This window comes from Cylas formicarius, unplaced genomic scaffold, assembly GCF_029955315.1.
Source record: "Cylas formicarius isolate icCylForm1 unplaced genomic scaffold, icCylForm1.1 PGA_scaffold_7__23_contigs__length_41026272, whole genome shotgun sequence".
Lineage (NCBI taxonomy): Eukaryota > Metazoa > Arthropoda > Insecta > Coleoptera > Brentidae > Cylas > Cylas formicarius.
This window is the reverse complement of record NW_026844352.1, coordinates 4550824-4578425: the sequence shown is the minus strand read 5'-3', so window position 1 is coordinate 4578425 and position 27602 is coordinate 4550824.

Sequence of the window (27602 nt, the reverse complement as noted above, 5' to 3'; positions counted from 1 at the left end):
AATAAATTTCACATCAGAGATATTAAGCGTTCTATCACAAAATACACTCCACCACAATAGCAATGAGACCGAAATGAAATCCTATACTTGGCACTGTTGTCTTTCCTTACATTCAAAACATCGCTGACCACATATCAAAAGTTCTTAAGAAATAGGTTTTTACCTACCACCAATAAGGAAATCAGTCACCTGAGATAAAGTTCATGTCCCTCCTTTAGCTCCGCCCCCCTCAAACAATGTTCAGTTAAGCTCTGAAGAAGGCAAAGGGTTGATTGGCGAAACATCATCATTCATCAATAACTGTCGCAGGAGGAATTCAGAAGTATTGTAAATAGTATTAAAGAGTACTTTTCGGAGACGTAGAGAGTGCAAGCATTTAATGTACCTATTTTCTACAATTTTTTATAATTTTTTTTTTCTTTCTCTCTTGACTTGTCCACATGTATTTGTCATTTTGTTTTTCAATAAAACGTCATAATCATTACCCCACCGTTACCTTCTTCACTATACGTTCAGTGTATATTTGAAAAATTACCTTGGGGACTTTTACTTGGCGAAAACCGATTTAATTAGTTAGTTTGTTACATCAAATTATTTATTGATGTATGACAGGTGTTTCGGCAAATATGGAAGAGGATTACCATCTTCCGGCGTCTATAAATGTTAGTAATAAATTGTGAATTACAGTTATTGTAAAGTTTTAAAATTAAATTTAGCTTAAACAACGCGGCTTCCAATTAGTTTAATTTAAGAATTAAGGATATATGCTTGAAATACCGTGCGCATCCACCATAGGTCAAGATTTTCCTGTTCCATTTCGATATTTTGGCCACTCGGTATTTGAATACGGTAAAGAAAAAACAAAATATTTTATTTGATAACTTTGTGTTTTACACATTTACTGCCAAATCCAGTTAAATTTCATTTAATAAAAGCAACTAATAAAGAAGATATTCTAGAAAAATATTACGTCCTAAAACTATCTTTTTAATTTCGCTATTCACTTAAAACGTTTTCACTGAAACGATCTTTGACATAACTGTATTTCTGCCCAAGATAATTAAATGCAGACAAAAATCACATCCAATACTGAGTGTCGAGTATCAGGGGTTCCATAAAATTCGATTCCAACCAAATTGCATTTTTGATTTATACATTTTAGATACTTTCTACCATGGTATATAACGTTTGACCATTCGCAGCTATATTTATGAGAAAGAAAATTATTCTACGCAATATGCGCCGAAGCAATTTGAATTATTTTTTGTTTTTATAAAAATATTATAAAATAATTGTAAATTTTGTGCGATGTATATAGGAAACATATACAACAATACAGTTAACTTCTCAACTAAATAAGTTTTCTAAATCAATTGAAAAAAAAATTATATAAAATTTTTATGAACGTTTTGAAAATTTATTAGTTTATGTGTCTATTGAATAATTAATTTAATTATTTTTTACTTTTATACTGACAAGTCATGATATTTTTTTGAAAGGATGATTTAAAATAGCGTATTTTCTATAGGGTTCACTTCGATACGATGGTCAAAAATGTGATTGATTTTGGTTAGCTGACAGAGTGTTACAAATGTGTAATAATGATATGCAATTCAAATGAAATGAACGTAAACTCATTGTTATCAGTTTGCAGGGAAAACTTGAAGCGGTTCAACGATTAGATAGTTATATTTTGCTTACAAATATAGCAGAGGAAAGCAAAGGGTGTAATCGTGAGTACGGTTCAGAATAGAGAAAAAAGTATTAAACAAAATAAATAAATAAGTAAGGTGGATATTTCTTCTTTCTGAAAGTTTTTTTGCAACTGGTGGATGGCTAGACCGATGGAAAAAAAGGCATGGTGTTTAAATAAAGCAAAATAAATTGCAAAAAAAATATGCTTATGATTTACAACCAGACCACATCCACAATTGTGAAGAAACCGTCTTGAACTACATAATGTTGCCCCCAAGTACCTTAGATGTAAAAACAAAAGCAAAGAACGTATAAGCATGTTTATATTTTTGATCTATTCCATTATGATGAGGTCGAAGCAGATATTATGTTCGATCTGCAGCAGGTTTTTTACTTACATTGGGAGAAACGCTTTAAGGTTAAATGTAGCTAAAACTAAGTCCTTGCTCGCGACTGAGCATATTTCAACTTTAAGGAAAAGAACTTACCGTTTACTTAACATTCTATATGGCAATAAGCCTATATTGAATACTTTTTATAAAACTTCTGGATACCTCCTGCGTCGGTTTTTGTTGACTCCGACTTGCTAACTTACTAACATCTTGTTAGCTTCTACAGAGTTTAACTGAAACTCTTGCATTTTACTCTGAACCTGCTTATATATTGTTTAAAGGGGGTTGAGCTAATTGAGAGGCATAAACCTCGTCTATTATGTAAGCAGGTAAAGACCTGATTCGCGGTTAAGATTGTTAGGTTGCTTATAGACTTCCATAGACTCTCGGATTTTTCGTTGGTAGAAGAATTGATTAAATGCAAGTATATTAGTTTTTTCGAATAAAATCTTATGTTCGGTTTTTATTATTCTAATTCTGGGTTCTAATTCAATGGTAAGAAATAAATTAATAACAACCTCTCATTCTTAGATATTCTTATCAATAGAAAATCATTGGTTTCATTGTGTTTACAGGAAACTTATGGTATTGATAACAATTCAGTAAAAATGTCACATTTTTTCTTCTTCCTTTTATCAAAATCAGTTTATTTTCAAGACAGTAAAGTAAAAACTGGGATACATATTTTAGATTTTACACGTCTTTTATGATTTTACATATAACACTGTGTTCGAAGTGTTTTCGGAGCGCGAGCATTGAAGATGCCAAGTGAGATTTTGGCGAAACGTCTGCAGGATTCCAGTCGGATGCAAGATTTGCAGGATTCCAGTCGGAGTTCAACGAGCGAACGGATGATATCCCGGAATATAGTGTCATCACATTTTTCCATCCGTGAATCAATACGTGAGAATATATATATATATATATATATATATATATATATATATATATATATATATATATATATATATATATATATATATATATATATATATATATATATATATATATATATGATGACACTATATTCCGGGATATTATCCGTTCGCTTGTTGAACTCCGACTGGAATCCTGCAGACGTTTCGCCAAAATCTCACTTGGCAGCTATAAAAATTAAATAAATTCAAGTAAAATATTTCATAAATGTCTTCAAATCGATCTATTAATATACGTATCTTAAAATTTATTTTAAAAAAATAGGATTTAAGGAAATTTCGACTATTCGAAATCACTTATTTCGGATAATCGCGACTGTACCGCATTTAATTTAATTACTTTTAATTTAAATGTTCGTCAAATCTGTGAAATTCTATTGTGGTGTAAAATCTGCTGTACCAGTTTTAGATGGTATTTTGCAATATGATTGTACCTAGTAATAATTCAACCTAGACCCTAGACTCCCGACGAAAGATCACGACGGTGCAGTTTGGCCGTACCCGCGCTTAAAAGTTCGTAATTCTAACCGCAGCCTCTGTGTCTGTAATGGGCTGCACGAAATTACTGAACCGAGCCTCGAGCGGATGCCCGCTAAGGGTGGCAAAGGGTTGTCGCTGCCGTTCCCGGCTATTACCTGTTTAGGCCACACTTTATACAATTAAGTGAAGGGGGTTGCCGAAATTGTAGAAGTTCAGTTTGCGACTTAAGTTTTAATGGGCCCCGTTACTAGGCTGGGGGCAAACAGATATGTCGAATTCTCATTAAAATTTTCGGAAAATCTTTATTTTGTTTCGAATATTGCTTTGTTATCTCGCTGCACTCCATAATTTTTACATTAAAATTAAAGCTCCCGACAATTAATCGTTTCATTAATTTCAATTAATTTTTCAGCATTGAACCCTTTAAAATAAATAGAACTAATAAAGTAAAATATCTTGAATTCATGAAATCTTGAAATAATGAATAATTCATAAAAAATTAAATAAAAATTAATAAAAAATCTATGCAATGACGCTCAAGTAATACAAACTAATCAATTCTATCAAAAATCATCATTAAGATTTTCCCACAAAAATCAAAATTAGTTGAGGATCACAAAATATCACGACACGGACAACATAAAAACTGTATTATTCCACAGCTTTTGAATGTTACCCGTAGAATTTAAGAATACCACATTTCAAAAATTGAACTAAGGTGGCTTTTACTTGATGAAAATTGTTTCTACAACACCGTGTCTTTACCTAATGTAATATTTACAAACTATCTGCTGCAATGTATACCGAAAAATTATATTAAAACCATTATTAATGTTGTGAGAATTTAAGTTTAATAATGGAGAGGTATTTAAATCTAATTGGTCGTTAACCAATACATTTGAATATCTTATTTTGTTAATCTCCATGGCTTCCAATATATTTAATTTTCTACTTTTTGTGGCTGTATGTAAAATATCAAAATTGTTGTCAAATATGTGTTTTTCTGCGTTTAAGTGCGTAGCATAGTTAGAATCTAGACTATTGTTTTTAAACGCTCTTTTATGTACGTTAATGCGTTTCTTGAAGGATCTACCTGTTTGTCCAATAAAAATTTTAGGACAAGATCCGCAATTCAACTTGTAGACACCTGATTTTTGAGATTTTGGACATTTCGTTTTATTGTTTTTTAAAAATTTTCCTATTGTGTTTTCAGTTCTGAAAGCTATTTTTAAAACACACTCTGACAAATGTTTTGAAACTTTTTCACTGGGTTCTCTTATGTATATAATTGTTTTAAATTGTTCGTGTTCTGTATTATAAATATATATAAATAGTTTACTGTTGTCTGGATTTGTTTTTTATTTAAAATTTTATCGATAATGGACGGATTGTAGCCATTGTTCAGTGCAATTTGTTTAATGATATTAAGTTCTTTGTTATAATTTTCTGTTGAGAGTGGCGTTTTAAGAAGTCTGTGTATAAAAGAGTGAAATGCAGCCATTTTGGTAAATGGAAAAATCTAATTTTCGTTAATAGTTAAGTCTAAAAAATTAATTGAGTTATCCTGTTCAATCTGGATAGTGAATTTTGTACGATTATGTAGTGAGTTAATGTAATTTAAAAAAGAATTCAATTGTCTGTGCTTTTCAATAAAGCAAGCAAAGACACCACCCACGTATCTATACCACCATAGAAAACTTTTACTTAAAGGATGTTCTAGTATGATATTTTCCAAATTATCCACAAAAATCTCTGCCCATAATCAAATCTTCCTTAGAGATGTAAATCTTTCCATTAAATTCAAAATAATTTTCGTCTAAGGATACTATTAAGCAATCTAATAAATCTTGTTTCACCAATGGGTTAACCTGTTTCCGAGTGAGGGTGAAATCTACTAAACCTCCATAGGTGGAATACTGTGAAACAAGTTTTGTACATCCAAAGACAATAGTGTTGAGTTGTGTGTCTTTTGATGTGGTCCGTTTTCTGGAAGTATTTGCGCCAGTGTCAGTGTACAACTCCAAATGAATATTCCAGGACCGGCATGGCATAACTATTAATGGCTTTGATAATGTTAATCGAATTTAGCTCTGTCTTAAGGAGAGCATTTAACCTTTGCTTAAATTCATCGATAAGGATATTTTTGATTTCAGCGTGTTTTATCTGGTTTGATTGTAGCATTCCCAGGTATTTGGAGGGGTGGTTATCCATCGCATTTATAGTGACGTGCTGATTCAGGTGGAGAGGGGCGTTCGATGTGAGTTTTCTTCTTACTATTGTTGCCGCCTGGCACTTACTTAGTCCGAGCATCATACCTATGTCATTGCTGGCTTTGTGCACTAAATTTAGAAGGTTTTCTAAGTGATTTTTGGTTGACGCATATATTTTCAGGTCGTCCATGTAGAGGAGAATGATTCAGCATATGTGTTCCATCGTTAGTTTTAAGTGCAAAGCCATAACTCGTGGTTTTCGATAGTCGTGATAGAGGATTTAGCGCTAGGCAAAACCAGAGAGCACTAAAGGCGTCTCCTTGGAAGATACCCTTTCTTATGTTTATGGTTGCCGTTTGTTTTCGGGTGCTACCACAGTCAAAGGTAAGTATGGTACTCCAGTTTTTCAGTGTGTGGCGGAAAAATTTTGTGATCCTAAGGTCGATATGGTACATCTTCCAACAACCAACCGAATGGAATGGAGTCAAAAAGTCAAATATCCCATGTAGAAATTTCTTTTCTTCCTTCTGGCTTGTTGGAGAAAGACAGAGTCTATGATAGGTTGTTCTTTGTTATTATTATTATATATAAAAGGCCGGATAGAATTAGATTTATTTTAGTTAATTGAATGGCATTAGTACGAGTATATCCTGAAAGTTTGAGTCTGGGTTAAGTGACCACAATACTTAATGCTACAATGCTATAATGCTTTAAAAAAATCGATATTACACTTGGCGTAAAATGAAAAAGAAACATGAAAAAACTGCACCAAACCCACTGACAAGCTTTATAAGGATAGAGATACGAGGAGTATCTTTCAAAACATCCAATGTGTCAAAGTTATGAAAATTCTGATTCTTTCTTGGCTAATAAGCGTCGAGAAATGGACATCCCGTACACTGACACTTTTTGTGACGTATTGTTATAGTAAAATATTCCATACGGTTCACCCCTATCCTCACTCCTATCTAGTGCTATGATAATGAGTTCTATAGATTTCTGGTATTTCTGTACTTGTAGTTTAGCTTATAAAAATGGAGAAATTTGTTAAATTGGGTGCCGGTAAACAAACGAGAATTGTAAATCAATTAAAGCCAGCACAATATTTGGAGAACTGCCTGTTAATTTTATAAATTGACCGTCGAGACGGAAAGTTAACAAACATCAAACGAATTACGAAGAATGCACTTAAAACGGCCGCAGCGCTGCGGGAGAGAGTAGCTAAAACCACGCGAAGGGGAAAACCTAATTTTAATTTTATTGCCCCGTCTAAGTGCCGGAATAATTATAATATTAGGAGTTTAACATTCAGTTTTGCTTCTACATTTCTTGCATGTAGAAAGACTTTCTTCGGGCAACGAATGGAATTAGCCACGTCGTCCGGAATTCTAATGGACTTTTAACTTAGAACTTAATCGCGAATTCGAGTCTTGTTCTTTTATTCGGCCGTCCTTGCGTCTTTCCTGGTGTGCCTAGATTTGAAAAGAAATTCCAGTTTGATTTATAGATCTTCACACGTAGGGTGGGTCAGGAATTTTTCTACAATCTTGTATCAAATGTTAGTTGAAGCCAAAGAAGAACGTTAAACATAAATGTCAAACACCTGTCTTGGCTTTCTTAATTGGTTTCCTATTTCCCGAACCGAATTAGTTTTTTTTGTTTATTTTTAAGATCTCCATTTTTATTAGTAATGAATAATAATTTAATTTTTGCAACTTCGTTTAGTTTTAAATAAGAAATCTATCCGACGTGAATATTGAAGAAGTCAATGTACAAGGATCACATGCAAAAGTTTCCGACCAATCTGATGATGGCGGCACTAGTTCAAACAAAAAAACAGAGACCATAAACAAAAGGCATATAATACAACATAGACATTGCCAACTTAACTCTAAGATATAAGATCGTATCGTAAAAAAAGCGATTCATTAATTGCCAAACGCATTTATTATTTTAATTGTTGCTCACTGATATTAGCGATATCTGAATGCGCAGATTTTGAAATTTTTCTTTCCCAAGTGATTTTGTAAGTATATCCGCGAGTTTATCATCAGTGCTTACTTTGACGAGATCAATTATACCTTTTTTCTAAAAATTGTTAATAAAATGATAACTTACTTAAATGTGTTTTGAATTCTTTGAAAATTTTTATTTTGCCAGACTTGTTGCTCCTGTGTTGTCTTCATAAATTTTAATTGGAGTTTTAATTTCAATACCTAATTCCTCCAAAATACCTCTTACTGGCAAAATTTCTTCAACACAATCTGCTAACGCATAAAATCCTGCGCGAGTTGATGGGCGTGATACAATTTTTTGTTTTTCTTTTGTCCTATTTTCTTCTTCATTTTCTTCTGAATTGTCACTTTCATAGGAGATACTTTCTTTTAAACTTATGTGCTTTGTGTCGCTTTCAATAAATTGTACATTTCTACTAATTAACACTTTACCGTTAACGAATTTTGTAGCCCAGGTCGGTGTATGACACTAAGATTCCTTTGACTGCTTTTGGATTTAATTTTGAAGTCTACATTCTTCTGGAATTCTAATAAATGCGGTGCTTCCATACAAGCGTAAATCAGATACGTTGTTTTTTTTTAATTAAAAAAGATTTCATAATCTGTTATTTGAACTTTTGTATTTGCTAACAAACGATTTCCTCTATAGGCTGCCGTCCGAATACATTCTGGCCAATAAGATTTATCAAGTTTGCTTCAGCTAAACATCTACCACCATTCATAATTGTTCTCTTGTATCTTTCCGCTACGCCGTTTAACTACTGAGTATAAGGAGGTCCTTGTCGTAGATATATTCCTTCGTTGTAAGTGAACTGGTAAAAATCTTTATTTATATATTCTCTGCCATTATTACAATGAATTTTTTAATTTTTTTCCCTTTTGATTTTGAACTAGTTTGACATATTGCACAAAACGATCAAATACTTCATTTTCGTGTTTAATACAATAAACTACCGTAATTTTACTGAAATCGTCAATAAAACAAAATATTTTTACCTTCATAACCATCCTGTTACTTGGGACGGTGCACATCTGTATAAATAGTCTCTAGTATATCATTTTACTTCTTTTATTTTCAAATTTTAGATTCGACATTTTGTTTTCACATTTTGAAAATTCATTTTCTAGTCTATTTGGTAAACCCTCGGCTAATTGAAAATTTCCTAACATATGATGCCATTTTTCCTTCTTTGTCATTTCTTGCACACTTGTATGATAAGATTCTGCATTTTTATAATCATAAACATTAGTCGTTAGTTCATATAACTTATTTCTTTTAGTAGCTATGGCCATTAATGTACCTTTACAATCAAAAATTTTAGCAATATACTTGGAATACGTAATAAAATTATTCTGCTTAGTAATACACACACATAACAAATTATGTTTCATATTTGGCACAAAATATATATTTTTTTAATTTTTTTTTTATGATTCTGCCTCAAACTTCAAAGCATACAATAATATTACCTATCTTTTCCGATGTTAAAGAAAAACCGTCACCTACTTTGACATTTTCTGAAAAATACTTGTTAATGTTTACTATGTGGTCCGAATAACCACTGTTCAACAGCTATGTAATGTAATCTTCTTTTCATGTATAATTGCTGTCGATATCTTCTACTTTTGATGTACTCGCAACATGTCGACTTCTTCTTCTCTTTGTTGATTATTACCTTGGCCTTTGAATGACTTCTGCAATATTTTTGAATGTGCCCTATACCACTTGTAACATTTTCTGACTTCTTGATTGCTGACTTGTGTTTGAATAATTTCTTGCCCCTCTTGAGTTGCCTCTCTGATTTCTTCTACGTGAAACATTACTCTCTCGTTTTTGAAATTCTATATTTAGTTTTGATTTGACGTACTCGACTGATTTCTCTTTTTCAGGTAAAGCATCTACAATGTCGATTTTATGAGAAAAACTTTCTGGCACCGCAAGCAGTAAATGGTTTAGTTTGTCTTCGTGGGTTATATCTTCTCCTGTATTTCTGAGTTCGTTACATAGTTTCTCGAATTCATTGAAAAATTCCATTGGGTTATCTCTTTCATTCAGTCTAACAGCTTTCTTTTACATAACAGCTTAATAGCGCTACTCCTTACCAAATATAGCTCGTATAATTTTTGTATCATCTGTTTTGCCGTACGCTGTGATATAACTAGTTCCAGTTGTGTATTGTTGAGATTATTTAATATGTAGTTCTTTGCTCTCAATGCCTTTTGGTTCCATTCTGTCAGGTCTTTCTTGCCTTTTAATTACATCTTCATATTCCTTCATTTGCAGCAGCAACATAAGCCGAAATTTCGATTTGTCGTACTCGGTTCCATCAGACACTCTCAAGATCAGTTCGTGTCTCTTTTTAGTAGACATTTTACTTGAAGAAATCTCTTTTCTCAATTTATGATTTTTCAATAACCACGAACCTCTGCTACCATCTTAAAATGATAAAACGGAATTATTCTAACTGAATTTTTATTACAAAACATGTGCACCACCACAGTTCTATTGTACGTAGTTTCTTTTAGTTTCTAGTCAAAGAAAGAAAACAGAGACCATACAAAATGCCATACCATACCATACAGAATACAAAATAGACTTTGCCAATTTAAATCTAAGATATAAAATCATAATTTAAACATTAAAACGAGGTACGCTATTACACAATTTAGGCAGTCCAAAAACTTAATTCAAAAGAGTAATCTCTAAAAATCTAAAACTGTTTCTAAACCCTAAAAAAAAAGAAAACCAAGAAAGAATGTAGAAATAAATTTAATTTAGTCCTAACCAATTGCTCTTATTGCTTGATTAAAGGCGTCCTAGTCATTACCACCCTAGCATTAAAGGATAATTATTCCAACAGTTTTTTACTATATATTATTCGCCTAAAGTTCATGAGAAAATTATTTTTTTTTAATGCTTTCAACTCTGTTTACATACTAATGCTATTGGGGACTCCATATCACACTGTCAAACTCAAGATAGGACCGTACATAGATCTTATCGAGTATGAACAGCGGTTTTTTAAATTCTTTGCTAACCCTTGTAATAAAACACAAGTTTCTGTAAGCCTTTTTTTTTTTCAAAGAAACTTCCACAGGCTACTTGTAATTACTTTTTGTTAGTTTTGTTGACTCGAACTTGCTTACATTTCAGAGCTCGACTGAAACTGGCTCGCATTTTATTCAGTACCTGCTTTTACATTGTTTGAGCAGGGCGGAGCTAAGTTAGGGGCATAAACAACGTCTCGGATGACTGATTCCCATATTAGTGACAGGTGAAGACCTGAATCGCGGTTAAGATTGTTAGGTTGTTTATAGATTTCTGTAGACTCTCGGATTTTTCGTTAGTAGAAGAATTGATTACATGCAAGAATTTTAGTTTTATCGAATAAGATTTTATGTCCGGTTTCGTGATTATGTTCGGGAACTGCTGATGAGTTTTTTTGTCTAAGTCTTAAGGCTCTTTCATATGAATTTCAAAATTCAGTTTTGGATCTATAGTTAAGGTCTGTTCATAGATGTAGAAAACACTATTCTATTGAGACTAAGGAAGTTATAAACAATGTTTATTTGAATCTCATTGAACGTGGTGATAGCATGCAAGCATCTTTGGAAGAAACGGCCACATTGACGAAAATTCCAACATCAAGTGTATGGAAAATTTGGAATTATCCAATTTCAGCGAGGAAAAAAGAAGCGATGCTAAGATTTTCTCGAGGGTAAATGAAAGTAATCAAGATATAATACAGCGTAAAATTTACAAGTTATACGAGGAACAAACCGTACCTACATTAGATATCTTAATTAGGAGGCTTGAAAAAGATTAAATCGGTGTTAAATGTGGCAGAACTACCTTATGGAAGTGTATTCAACACATGGGTTTTAGATTTAAAAAAATTGACAAAAGGCAAGTTTTAATGGAATCTTTTAGAATTCGGAAATGGCGACTGGAATATCTAGAAAAAAATAGGATTTACAGAGAACAACAAATGCCAATTATTTACTTGGATGAAACCTGGTTCGACACTTATGATACCCCGGAAAAGGGTTTGGTTGACTCAACTGATAAGTGTAAAACAAACGCGCCATCAAAAAGAGGTAAAAGAATAACTATTTTGCATGCTGGTTCTAAAGATGTTTGGATTCCAAATGGACTCTCTCTGTCGGCGAAAAATATTAAAGATTCTTCTCCGGATTACCATGAAGACACCACCGCTGGTTTGTTTGAAAGTTGGTTTAAAAACAAACTAGTTCCAAACATTCCTCCTAATAGCGTAATTGTAATGGACAATGCAAGTTATCACAGTAGACAGTTTACTAAAACCCCTTCCTCGTGTGACACAAAAGCAACAATCCAAAACTACATGTATAATGACGACATTTATTTTCACGAAGATTATGCCAAAAAGCAATTAATTGAGGTTCTACAAAGCTTGAACCTACAAAAGGAATAAGTCTGTGATAATTATGCAAAAAATCTAGGGCATACAGTTTTAAGGCTTCCAGCATACCACTGTATATTTAATCCCATTGAAATCTGCCATTCGTGGTAACAATGTTTTCCCCGTGTTAACTCCAATGTCCTCAAACTTATAGAAACCGAAGTTTTTAACATCCCTCCACAAAGTTGGTCAAATTCTGTTAAACATATAGAAAAGCAGAACAATCATATATCCATATTGCAAATAATACAGAACAAATAATTATTAGAACAGGTGATGATAGCGATAGTGATACTGATATATTATGTGAATAATTTTAAGTAATTTAAGTAGGTAATAAAAATATTTTGTAATTTTATTATAGATTTAAACATAAATACATACATAAATAAATAAATATTGTTTAGTATCTTTCCTAACAAAATCCCAAATAATTAAATTCTAAGCAAAGTACGGACCTGTTCGGCCATATTTCATTCTTACAGCTTGCCCGGGTCTTTCCTTAATTCGTTTCAGTTAATCACTTTCTTATATCTATGAAGAGATTTTACTCCAAGATCCCTGATATGTTTTACTTCTTAAATTCTATATCATTTTTTAATTTGCTGAGCATATGAAATAAATTTAGCAAAACGAAAACATTTACCTGAGTCCGTTATGTATAAAGAAAACAGAATAGATCTCAAGTGCGATCTCTGAGGTATGCCCAACCGTTATATCAATAGATTTAGATTTAGTGTAAAGAGAATCGGGGGCGTGGAACTTTTTGAGTTTTACTAACATTGTGGAATGATATACTTTATCGGATTATCTAACGCTTCAGACATATCCTGAACGTATAGTGAGAGATTTGTAGCTACGCAAAAACCTCTAAAAAAGCCAGTATATTTCACCAAGATCGTACCTAAGTTTAAAAAATAACTTCCCTGTTATAATTGCCTCGAGCACTTTGCCTTTAATAGAAAGAATTGAGAGATCTTACTGCCACTCTTATGAACAGGTCCTACTTTGGGCACATTTTCATATAGACGGGAAGTGCCCTTCTGATAAACTTTAAATTAAAGATTAAAAATAGCTGTAGCAGCAAAGATTCCGTACAAGATTTTAAAAATATTTGCAGAAGTTGTATCTGGCTCATAAACACTGCTTTCCTCTTATTGCTTCCAAAACTCCAAAATAATGCTACGTTGTTTTTAAATATTATTTTCAATATTTTTGATGTAATTTTTATAGTCCACACTCTCTTCCGTAGTTCAGCAAGAGCGACATAATCAATAGGATCTTTGGTGTAGTTTATACTTCTGCTTTATAAGTTCCTTACTGCTTGAGACATACCAAATCGGAAACTTGTTGTTGGTTTATTTCTTCGGAACATTATTTGAAATAGTTTTGTAGATTATCTTGTAAAAGACAAGGACACAATCATCAACTTTTGGATCATTGACTACGACACCCGTGACAATTCACCATTTTTTTTTCAATTGAATTACTGTTTCTCTCACGAAAGTATCCGGAGACCTTGTCACAGTAAAGTTACTAAACACCAAGTCCAAGAAACCTGCATTGTCATTGGATACGCTATCAAATTGATCAAAATTAACCAAATTAAAAGAATATATCTGTATCTATCAGTCATCAGTTTCAGTTAAGATGTGAAGATGCCAATGGCGAAACGTCAGCAAGTTCCAAAATCCAAAAGTTTTGGTTAGTTAGTTAATTTTATCTATATTGGAGAAATTGCCGACTTGCCCTATAAACCCGATGATAACCGAATAATTAGTTTTGAAGATTTCGGACATTTAACAAAATAACTTGAACAACATTTTAAATACAGCAAGAGTAAAAATTGAAAACTGTTTGGTTTTATTTAAGGGAGATGGCAAAAACAAAATTTTTTGAAACCCATAATTAATATTATGGGAGCTTCTAGATATTGGACAACAAATCGAACCAGAAAATCTACTAAATCTAGATGAAAGGCGAGTGCGAAATCAAGCTTTGACAAACAGAAACAATATTGTTAATTTATTGCCAATTATTAATGGATAAAATTATAAAATATCTTTCACAAATTAAAATTTATTTCCAAAACAAATATAAATATTTTTGGTAAAACCGTTATTTTTCTGTCACATAAATAAACCTTACACTTTCTGTACTTACAGAACTGAACCTAAAATGACTCGTTCAGTATGATATCGAAATTACAATAACTAAAAACTAAATGCTCTAAAATAATGTCTTTTATTTACCATTACCAAAAAATTAAATTGATCCAAGCTACTCGTTTTGCCCTTCGTCCCTTTTCCTTCATTTTTGGTTTCTATTTTTTTATGGAATCACTTGATAACTATAAGTTGGCTATATTTTCGGTATATGACATTGACATTGAGTTATTTTTTGACATTAAAATCTAATAAATTATCTCTTGACCATTTTAATTAACTATTAGCATCCTCTTGCGACATCCTACAGTCATTTTCAGCACCTATTTTTCTGTATATGTTCATGCTATCCTCATACAGAATCTTTAATGCCTTATTCTAATGGGTGTTTTTTTCGATGTATAGAACTTTAAGTTGCAATAAAACAATGATGGATTATTCGATTTATTTATCCGAAAGATAATCTTGTGGCACTACATTTGAAATATGATTTCTGGCATATGACCGCCACGGCTGGCGCAGATGTAGTCCAATCTGGACATCCAATTTTCGATGACTTTTTCCAACATTTGTGGCCGTATATCGGCAATAACACGGAGAATGTTGTCTTCCAAATGGTCAAGCGTTTGTGGCTTATCCGCATAGACCAATGACTTTACATAGCCCCACAGAAAATAACTAGCGGTGTTAAATAACAAGATCTCGGAGGCCAATAATTTATAAATAGAAATAATGTAACAAAAATAATCGGAATAATTATTTGTATTATTGAATATCTGGTACCTTAGAATAGAGGGATTCGTCCAATGTAGCTTTTAGATGGTAGGGTTTTTTTTTGGAAAAAATGTTAATTTTTTGTTTTAATGTTTAATTTTTTAAATCACTGAAAGAAAGATTTGTCTGATATTAATTGAATTTATTACATTCATCAATTAAGTTCTACAGTAAAATGGAAAGCAAATGGAGGGATTTTTCAAAGATACTTCCACAGGCTACTGTAATATTTTTTATAAAACTTCTGGATTCCTCCTGCGTCGGTTTTTGTTGACTCGAACTTGCTAACATTTCGCCAATCATCCTGTTGGCTTTTTCAGAGCTTGACTGAAACACATTGTTGAAAAATTGCATTATTTTATGACTTGCCAAGTTTAAGAGCGTGGTCTATTATTAAATTATCATTATATAAAATATCTAAGAAATGTTAATAATTTTATTTATTGTCTGCAATTCTTGATAGTTTTAGAAATTTTATATATAATAGTGACCGTTTCAAACGAACTCTTTCTTGACACTCTGGTGGTTGCATATATTAATTTATTTTAAGCTATCATAATCCTTATTATCGAACAATATTCCTGCATCAAATCCAAATGTGTACAAACTAGAGAATCGTTCCGGTTTAAAGAGAAATGGCATCAACTAATCTTCTACATATCGAGGGAAGATATCGGCACTCCTTGGGAGACACGGGTTTTACTAAAGTCTGGTTAAAAATAGCATCCGCTTTAGTTTTGGGGCAACGCATAGTTAGAATAAAAATTTATTACCCCACTTGTTCGCCATGCGTCACTTCCCATGCAACGGAGATGGTTGGCTCATTTTTAAAACGAGAAAGCTCCATCTGCACTGGAAGTTGATTATATGAATTTGATTCCAACGGCGTGAAACTTGAAACCCGGGTTATAGGCGAATTAATAAATTTCATGTCTGGTTATTAGGGCAGTATAAACCATTGACCATAGAATAAAAGTGGCGGGAGTTGATGAGAGTGAGTACAATGCTGAAGATAATATTATTATTGAGAAAATTGTTAAACAATATGAGGTAAAGCCAAATGATAAGGATTTTGATTTGAACATTTTGAGAAAAACTAAAGTATTTCACACTCATACTGGTTATGGAATAATTAGATATTTTTGTTGCAAATATGGACACCAACAAAAAGAATATAAGGAAAAAATGTTTGTGTAAGTAAATGTAACAACAATTGTCTAATAGCAAAATAGCAAAAACAGCACACTGCATGGGATATAAATAGTTGTGAAACATATAAGAGAATGGAACAAATGCAACGTAATATAAAATAACAATTACACAATAATATCGAGTTAATATCAAGTATTTTAATTGTCAGGGTTTCTTAAATAATAAAATATATTATTGTCCGAAACACATGTGTCCGCCGAGATAGAACGTACCGAAATAAATATCGATGGTTATCAACTGGAGTAGTGTACCATGACAAATAGGAAAACTGGTGGAGTAATGGCTCTTGCACGAAACGATGTCAAATATAAGATCTCTGATACGGAGTGCGTTCAGAACTATGTCTGGTTGTCTCTGGAAATTGTAGCTAGCGGGTTGAAATATTTATTTACTGTTTTTTATCGCCCTCCACAGATTGAAAATGTGACTATTTGGATCGAATAATAATAGTAATAACAATTTAGCATTGAAACAGATATTGAGTGGTTTGGATCTGGAGAGTGTTAATACTAATATAAATGGCGTTAAGTTGCAGTATGAGAAACATATAAAATAAATGGGAATTGTATTAGATCCACAATTAAATTTTGATGCACATTGTGATTATATAATGAGAAAGTTCTCACAAAAGTGAGTTTCATATCTAGAGCAGGCAAAAATTTAACAAGTTATATAAAATTGTCATTATAGACTAACGGAACTTCAGAAAATACAAAACAGATGAATGCGCGCAATTCTAAAATGTAATTGATATACACCTGTGATGACTATGTTAAATGTGTTACAAATATTAACTGTAAAACAAAAAGTAATGTTTGATGCCTTTATATTTACATTTCAGATAAAAAATAAAATTATGCTCCCATACATTGGTAATAGGGTTAATTAATTTAAGAATGTTCATAACACTAGAAACCGTACTTATATCATCCTAGTCAATCGATGATAAATTACACATATGTTGAATACCATTTTAAATAAAGGTTTGTTAGAGTTTAATAGGCTGCCAAAAATATTTAGGTGTGCGATAATTTAAATGCTTTTAAAAGATTAATTAAAACTTATGTATTGTCTGAAATTTTATTCTGATTTTTTAATAATTGTTCTGCTGTTATAGACTTTTGTTCTGTATACTTTTGTACTTTTATACCTATTTTGCTGTTTTGCTACTGGCTCGTTTATTTAAATTGTAAATACGATTGTTTTCTGTTATAGCTTTATGCTAAATAAATCAAATAATGTAAAAACTATCACCGCAGTCTGTTATGTATTGTCCTATTTGAACTTCTTCGTTCGTGTCAAATAAACTCGTGAGTCAAATGCCGTTTACTGCAATTGTTGCGTAGTATACTATTACATGATGTATTAAACAGAAGACAATTAATTTCGTTGGAAGCTATGGACATTAACAAAAATGCGACATTCGAACCTGTTTACATATGTCGGAATCTTGTAATATTTTGTATTTGATAAAGGCACGATGTGGTCGAAACAGCTGTCATAAACCAATAAATAACTGTGAAGTCGAAACATTTTTTGCTCTAAATTGATTTTCTTCAAGTAAAAGCCACCTCAGTTTAATATAAAATTTCAAAACAAACAATTATTACCAACAAATAGATTTTTTTTTGCACAAAATATTTGCAATAAGTGTGGTAAACGGCATCTGACTCACGAGTTTATTTGACACGGAGCGCAGCAGAGCGAGTGTTTAATAAACGAGTGACTTAAGAAGTGTACCGAACGTGTTGCGCACTATACTGTTTCTGCGACCGTTAGTTTTTTTAAAATCTCTGAAATTACTGAAATGGCTCGAATCCGTGGGACAAGAAACTCACATGGTAAAGTGACGCTTCCCGCATGCTAGATGGGTATATAAATAGGGATAGAAGGCGGCAGTAGAAAAATAGTATATTATCCAACAAGTGCGGTAAACGGCAATTGACTCAAGAGTTTATTTTGCACGAGCGGAGCGAGTGCTTAATAAATGAGTGAGATAAAGAGTTTCCCAAACGTGTTGCGTAAAATACTTTTTCTACGACCATTAGTTTTTGGGCACATTTTCGCAAAACACGGATACATTCACTTACATGACTGTCAGAATTGACAAACGTCAAAATTCAAAGCGTGGGAAATATCTTCGAAAACATCCGATTGCTCCCAAACCCGTGCGGTAAAATCCCTAAAATGGCCGCTAGATTGGTGTGTAATTATGTATTTTACAGACGGGAGTAGAAAATTAGTATATTATTCAATAAGTGCGGTAAACGGCATTTGACTTACGAGCGTTTAATGAACCAGTGACTTAAAAAGTTTACCGAATGTGGTGCATACCAAAACACCAAACAACACGAATACATTCACTGACAAATTGAAGGTGTGGGAAATATCTCCTAAATTATTCGATTGCTCCCAAACCCGTGCGGTAAAATCCCGGAAATGTCCGAAGTTGCTCGGATTCGTGGGAAACGTAACTGAAGTGGTAAAGTGACGCTTCCCGCACTCTAGGTCGGTGTGTAATTAGATATTTTAGAGACGGGAGTAGAAAAAGTTGTTTACTACAGTTTGTAATTTTTTATTATGTTTTAATTGTGTATCCATTGCTAGGTATTTTATTTTATCTGTCGACTTTATAGAATAGTGTTAATTATAATTGTTTATGAAAAGTGTTAAAATTCCATAAATTCAAGTGACTACTGAAGTTATTTTCCACTCTGATTTTAAGATTATTCTAAGGGTTATCTTCGTATAAAGAAGGATAAAAACCAAAATATCAAAACTTCAAAATAGCTGAGGCAAAATAGCACGCAATTTAAGGTAATTTCTAAAACAAATTGGCAAAACGAGAGTTGGCTTTAGCAGTATGAGAAGGAGATGGAATCCGGATTTGTAATGGATGCAGCTGGGAGTCAAATTGACTGAATATGGGTAGACTGAAGTTATTATAACCATTGGCAGTTCGTATCGTTGATATTTTAATTATTTCAGTATTTAAAAAGGGTCGGGGGTATCATTAGTCTAACACAATATATTCTCCCTGTATATAAAATCGTCAACGAATATTAGCGAAACTAATCACGTAGTGGATTACGTAAAGTGCTTTAGATTTGGGCCAGGAATGTTTTTGTAAATGATTGATGACGAAGGGACGCGACTCGCGTGAGCTGAAATATTCGTGGATTAAATATTAACACCCTTAGATTTAAATTTCGGTGTTCTGGGTAAGCCCGAGCTGTCAGATACTGTTAAATAGCTATATAACGGCAAAACAAGTTACGAGAAACAACGCGGGAGTAAGTTTTCGAAAACATTCCGTCAAACCCCGGGAAGATGGATAAATATTAATGGTACGTGAATGATATGACCGAAATATGGCGGCAAATTTTTCAAGTTTAATTTCACAGTCAAGTCAATTTACGAGATACCGTTTTAATTTGCCGATACAGTAGACTTGCCATATAGTGAACTATTTCAGGCAAAGTCAGTTCACTGGATCGAGTTGTTACCTTCGAAAAATCGATGATATCGAATTTTTCGAAAGTGTACGCCTCCTAGGGGACCCCTATTGGTTCACAAATGATCAGGGTCAACAAAATTTTTTTTTGTCTGTCCGTTCTCCGTTCTGCGTTTCTCTATTCTCTACTCCAGGAGTTTTCGACGATAACTTAAGAACGGTTTGAGCTACACGTTTCAAGTTTTGCTCCTTTTTAGTCGTCCACGGAGTACATAAGATCTGTCAAAATGTCTGCGTCCAAGCTTCGGCGTCCGTCTTTTTCTTTTTAGATTTTCGACTGTTTTTTGCACGTTGCTATGAAACACGATAAGTGTCCGAAATTTGAAGTTATTAAAAAAAAACTGAAAAATGGGCTCCCCAATTATTTAAAATTGGCGATCTGTGTTTAAGCTTAAGCTCGCATACACAGCTAGAGCATTTGTATTTAAGGTTTTCACCTATTGTGCGGAGTGTTCGCGATATTCCGTGCAATATTAAAAAACGTAATATGTGCCCTAAATTTGCAGCTACCAGCTTCAGATTTGGTACAGAAGTAGAAGTTCAGATCCACATTTAAACTATTAAAGTCGAGCGCAATTACGTCAATTATGAATTTTTTTTTTTGGCTTCCAGAAAAATATTTTTTTCTCCATAACCATTCACCTGATCGACAAAATTCTTTAACCGGCATACGCGTAGGATCCAGTGCTATAATATTTATTTCAAACATTTTTTCGATTATATACAGGGTTTTTAAATTATATACAAAAATCTGAAAGACTTTGAAAATTTATTCTTTTCCAGATTATTAACCGCAAATTGAAAATCGTCAAAAATATGGCTAATCGGTTAAAACAGAGTCGTGGGCCTCATAGAGCTACAATTATTGCGCTGTTCGTCGAGCGCATACTCTGTTCGAAATATTTGCAAAAAATTCAAATGAAAATCACCATTCCTCGCCCTCAATCTAGACGCGATGACTGCATGGCTTCAGAAAACAATTATTTTCTCGAAAACCGTTTACTCTATTGGAAAAATTTATATACGAGGAGACGTGGGAGAGCCAGCGATATCACCTCTATTTTGTACATTGTTTGAATTATATACAGGGTGTGTCGTTTATGGGCAAATTTGCCGTTATTTTGGATACATTTTTAACCGTAAATAAAAAACTATAAAACATGCGATAATTCGATTTAAACAGTTTCATAAATTGTGTCGAGAGAGAGAGTTTCAGGTCTTGTGTATCATACAGGGTGCGCGAGATATTTGAAAAAATATCATTCGAATTCGTAAATTATTTGTACAAATTTTAACATTTACATGGTGTAAAGTCGATTCAAAACGGAAGGAGGAAGGAAACCAGTATTCTAATACATTTTTAATGAATTTGTTTAATATGCAGAGACGATGCAATGACCTTAAAGCTAGAATATGCAGAAAATTTAACGAAACGGAAAGCTTCAGAAACTATTTTACCAAAAACCTTTGAAAAACTATATGAATCTACTGTGAATCATTTTCACATTATGTAAGTACGTAAGTGTTGATCCGTTGACTGATGGTGGTAGCTTTCTTTATCCCCGATGGATCTATTTGTTATATTGACGGGTGACTTTAATAGGAAAAATGTAATAGCGTAATATCGGGCGATCTTGCTGGCCAATCCCATTGCCCCAAACGTCGTAAGCAATGGTCATTAAGTAATTCCTATAACTCTTGTAACACCTCTGTTAAGTTATAATATACCATTCCATTAAAAATATCCACTTTTAACCATTTTTGTATCTGGTATAGGCAAATCGTTGCTTTTGACCAGCACTGGAAATTTTTTAAATCATCAGGAGATATTTTTGCATTTCTTATTGATTTTCTTTTGCTTGCTTTGGAGAAGAGTTTTGAAATTTATGCATATCTCAGCAATTAAATTATTAAACATTTAAAATATATTATATCGGAGATATTTATAATTTTCGCGGATCCACCCATGTGTCAAAACTAGTTAAATAAATTTTTAAGATGTTTTCAATTTGCGTTCCGTTTAAAAGTAGTCATTCGCTTTCGTCAGGATAGCTTTAGGATATAATAATTTCTGGGAAAGAGTTCATCAATATCTTTCTTACGAAGAAGATTGATGAAACTAATTAACTAAGTAACTAATCTAAAGCAACCTAATAGAAGCAGAAGAAAAAAAAGAATTATGTATCAAGGCCATAGAGTCCCGTACTAAAAAACTGTCCACCTAAATCACAAGGGGTTGAAGCACCCGGCACGTGCTACCATCCGGTGGCAAGTAGTGAAACTATTAGAAAAGGGGTGAAACTATAATAAGGCATGGGCCGCTTCACACGAGCTTGCGGTTAGTAAAATTATCGTTCGATCTAATAAAATGTAATGAAAAATACAAACATCGCACATGGTGTTCGCCTCTTTCTTGTAGTTACTTTAGAGAAAATAATTGGTGGTTTAAATAGGGCATGTCTTCAAATGTTTGTAAGAAAAAACCTTTCGAAACAAAATTATTCAAATAACACTGAGAGAATTCTAAATATAAGTTAAATGGTTAAATGGTCTATTAAATGGCTAATCAAATAGATGAACTTCCGCAGTGGGTCGACAGATGGGGCTGTACTCCTGGATTCGTCTTGTCTATTTCGAAAATAAACTTTAATACTTATTTAGAATTTTGAAGGCTACGCTTTTACTAGGTCATAAGATGTTTTCTGGAAAAAAAACGACATTATGAGGGTCACTTTTTAATTTAAACTGTGTTTGTGTCTATTCGGAAGACAAAGCTGTTAATGATATTTATCCTAATTAAATTACACCCAACATTTCTGGGTTTATATCTTTGTTAACACGGGTATTAAAAGAGTGAAACGCATTATGTGTTGCATAATTGCCTAAGTGTTAAATTAAGCTATCCAACGTGTCTGCAGGGTATTCGCCAAATTCTCGGTTTATTACTGGGTTCTCTTACATCAGCTCTATATGGTGACTTCTCTGTTATTCGTATTACTGTAATTATTGTAAATTTGTGTTTTTTTAGGCTTTTTTTAGTGTAAAAATCTTTTTTTTTCTGTCTTTGACGTATTAAGTCCACTTGCAACAAACTGTTGGACTAAAACCGATCCAAAGACCCAAAGAAATATTTTTGAACTTTGTTTGCCTTGTAAATATCATTGATAAATGCAGTGCGATGTTCTATTTGATAAGAAATAAAATTCTATTTTTTGGAATATCGCTATAATTTTGTTAGTGAAATAGTCACCTCATTTTTTAATCTGTGTTTTGAGTGACACATATCTTCACTTTTTTAAATTTTTAAACAAGTTACAACGTCGTTGACCACCGCAAAATGTGCAGCAGTGACAATTTTCCACCACATGGTATGACAACCTGAATCCTTAAATAATTCAATTCAGTTTTTTATTGTTCTCTTAAAATTGTTAAGTTATTATCAATTTACACCACCTGTGAAATTCAATTACCTGCTACAATTTTTTTAAAATGTTATCCAAACAGGCTATAATTAAAAGGAAACTTTTTATAAGAATTTAGCTTAAAAGCAATATTAAAAAAAGTGAAGTGAATGAAAAAAACAATTAGAAACCCCCAGTAGAGGTCGCAAACATCGCTCAATAGTATATTACATATTACATAAACTATTTAGTTCGTCTTTATTAACATATTTTACCTGAATATTTTCATAATGTGGTATTAAAACTTTCGTCCCCTTAGATCCACACGGACACCACTTTGAAGAACGTGACAGTGGGTGGTAAATCCTAATCTATATTTGATGCCATTCAGAAACGCACGGGGATGATTTAAACGCGACATGTGACGAGATTTTTTTGGGGTGGTCCGAACGAAAAGCACGATTACTCCATTTATTTCTGTTAATCTCGGCTTAAATGCGGCCATAATGTGACATTTATTCACGATGTACTTGGGTCGATTTCCTATTCAGGAACTGTTGTTAACCTTATGGCAATCGCATTGTGAAAGATACACTCGTTTGAACGGTGATATTTATTTCACCTAAAATAACAGCCCTTAAAATTAGTTTTTTTTTTAAATTTTAAACATACTTATTTCATCACCTGTTGAAATATATATTTTTAAACATGTATTTGTGATACTGTGATTTTCACAGTTATTTATGATTTCTGACAACTGTTTCGGCCACACCGTGCCTTTATCAAATATTAATATTAATAAATGTATAGTTCTATGATTTCAAGCTTTTGTATTGTCAAGATTTGATTTAAATTTAATTATTTCTCATATAGTTGTTCAACATTTCAAGTACTTTGCAATATCTGGTAGCCATACCTAAGTAGAATTTTCAAAGCACAGTACTAATTTCAATGAAATCAAACCTCAATTTACGAAAGGGACTTTTTTTTTTACTACTACTAGCAACTATATTAGAAATATGATAAAATGTATAATACTTTTAGATTATTGAAGTAAATAGTCTATCTATAATTTTAAGCTTTTGAATTGCCAAAATTTGATTTAAATTTAATTGGTGCCCATATTTTTCTTCAATATTTCAAATATTTTGCAATATCTAATAGCCATACCTAAATAGAATATTTAAAGCACAGTAATAATTTTATAATTTTTTGTTTTATATGTAAAACTTTTCTGACCTTCATTCAATGAAGTGTATTTAATAATAATAACAAAAATACTAGCATAATATTTAATTAACATCAATGAAAGTAAATATCAATTTACGAAAGGATCGTTTTGTTTTTTGTACTACTACTAGCACTTTATGACAAATATGATAAAAAGAACAATAATTTTAAAATATTGAAGTAAATAATCAAACATTGATGATAACCTAAAATATTAAATGAACAATAGCAATATGAGGAGAGAAAATGATGGAAGGCACCGAATGAACTAGCGACATTATTTATTAATATTAAATACATAATGCGTGAATATATATTAGTTTTTTAAATTGTGGAATAACAAGAACACGTATCTTTAATCATACTGTTTAATTAAAACAGAAACAGTTTCAATTAAAAATCTCCTATTGACATCGGCATAAAATAAAATTAACAAAGATAGAAGTCTACGCCAGTTTTATCTTCAACTCTATAAATAAAATGAGAGGTAGATGGAACCTGGCTAATTATGAACGTAGGAAAAACCGAAAATATTTTTACGCAAACATTAATCCTAATCAATATAATCGATGATGGCAACTGACTTTTATAATTTAAATGCACTGTGCATAGCAAATATGAAGGAGACTCTCTAACGGCATATATTTAATAAGACGCTTGAAATAATTTTTCTTAGCTTTGAGGCGCTTAAAAGGGCTTATTAAGACCTTTTTTACTCATATATCTTGAGGTAATTCCCAAAGTATTAATCATATCTTTATCTGGCAGAAACAGGTAGTTCGAGTTTTATGTGGGGTATCCAACGCTAGCACTGTATTTGTGATGTAGTTTATTTCGATAGAATAAAAAGAGACAAAACGCTTCCTTCCAATCCCTTACCTTGATGGTCTTCTGGTGTTCAACTGCTTTTTTCTCTCTTTAAGTTTAGAGTAATTTACAAATTTGGAGAAAGTAAAATTATTATTAAAGAAATAATAGAAAAACTAAACTAAACATTTCGAACGACACTCACACAGTGCGTGGACGGACCAATTAGTTTCCAAATTTTGCACAGTTCATTTAATCTTCAATCTATATCTTTCAGTCCCTCAATGAAACACTCAAAAACAAAAAACAAACGTGCTTGCACCTCAGACATTCATAACTATCCAATTAGAGGATCGCAACTATTGCATGGATTATTTTAGGCACGGTTATTATTTTTTTGGTTTTGGGTTTTGTTTATTTTTATATACAATCGAAACTCTGTGTTTTCTTTGGTTACAAAGAGTTTTAGGCACATGAAAAATAACAATACGCATATTTGTTTTAGATAAGTAATTTTTAATTATTTAATATACTTATTGTAACATCTACCTAGGAATAGTTTATATAAATATTTAAGAAACTACATTTTCTTTTGAATTTTGATATTTCTTCGAGAGGGCACCTTTCCTATGATACACAAAAAAGGTTTCTCTGGCAGCTTAACCGAATATAGGGCTTATTGAATGGTTGGTGGTGGTCCCAGATCAACTTTTTCATCTTTTTCTTCCTCTTGGTGCTCTTCCTCACCCTTTCTTGCTTGTTGTAATATGGCTTCATCTGTCAAGTCTGATGTAGACAGATCTATCACCATAAATTGTCCATAATTTATAATCATGTCTGTGTTTAAATTTCCCCAACCAGCCTTGAAATCGATAATGTCAAGCCGTTAAGCAAACTATTCTAGTTTCAGTTTTAAAATAGGTTCAGATAGTGATACAATTTTAAGGCGTTGCTGTTGGAACCACTGTAACATGCCTTATCCAAATCTTACAATTTTGGCTTTCTTTTCTCCCCATTCTATCTCGAATTAAAGCAAATTTATGTTAAGGTAACCGATAAACGCATTAACATAATCGCTTATTACTATGTTTTATTAATATTTATTTTGATATAATTCTCGATCAACGGATTTTGTATCCATGCAAACTTTGTGACATCAAGAACGTAACATTAAGGATGAAGTCAAGATTATTTTCTTGAAGAAAAACAGCAATTTCTTCTTTTATTGTAAATCCTTTGAATTACTTTTGGCGCGAGATAATCAGTGCATTTTACAATAACATAGTAAAGAGGTGTATTTATATTCCATATTTTCATACAGTTTTGCGGAAAATCTAATTTTTAATGGATTGTTTTCAATATAGTTTATAACTTTTGTTACTTTCTTAAAAATATCGTTATGCTCCGCGCTCATATTTATTGACACGAGAGTGGTTCTGTGAAGCATGCAGTGCGTCCAGAAATTATCCGGATTTTTTCATTTCATTAGTGCTTCAATTATATCAAATATTTGCTTTCAATTTTGAAAAACGCAAAATCGAAATCAACTGGTCACAAAGATCGTCAGATATATCATTGATTCTTCTGACAATTGTATTTTCTGCAAGGGTATTTGCAGCAGTTGTTTCGCATAAGATTCGACAAATATTATTTTTTCTACTCCCGTCTGTAAGATACCTAATTACACACTGATCTAGAGTGCGGGAAGCGGCACTTTTCCACGTCAGTTTCTTTTCTGAAGTATCCGAGCCACTTCGGACGTTTCCGGTATTTTACCGCACGGGTCCGGGAGCAATCAAATGTTTTCGGAGATATTTTCCACGCCTTGAATTTACGTTCGGTAAACTTCTTCAGTCACTCGTTTATTAAACACTCGCTCCGCTCGTGTCAAATAAACTCATAAGTCAAATGCCGTTTACCGCCCTGTTGCATAATATACTATCAAGTTTCGCCTATTTTGTGGGGTTTCTAACACTTTGCAATTCTGTAAGATGCGTTTGAACACATTGATTTTTCGATGTTATCAACTTATAAATCCCAATAATTAAGTGGAAATGTCGAATTTCCTTAACTTCGGAGTTCTTTCTCTCAGGCCTTCGTCGTTTAAATTCTCACTACCTTTACTTCAAGCAGTATCTTCATTATCAGTGGATTTTCTCTTATAACAAATTAAAAATTTATCCATTTCTCTAAAAATATTCTAGTTCTAAATTACTTACGATTATTAACATCCAGCAGCATTTATACTAGAGTACAAATATTTTGAGTTTTAATTCTGTTTGGAAAACGTTTTTATTCAGAGTGGATTAATAATGTATAGACTTAATATT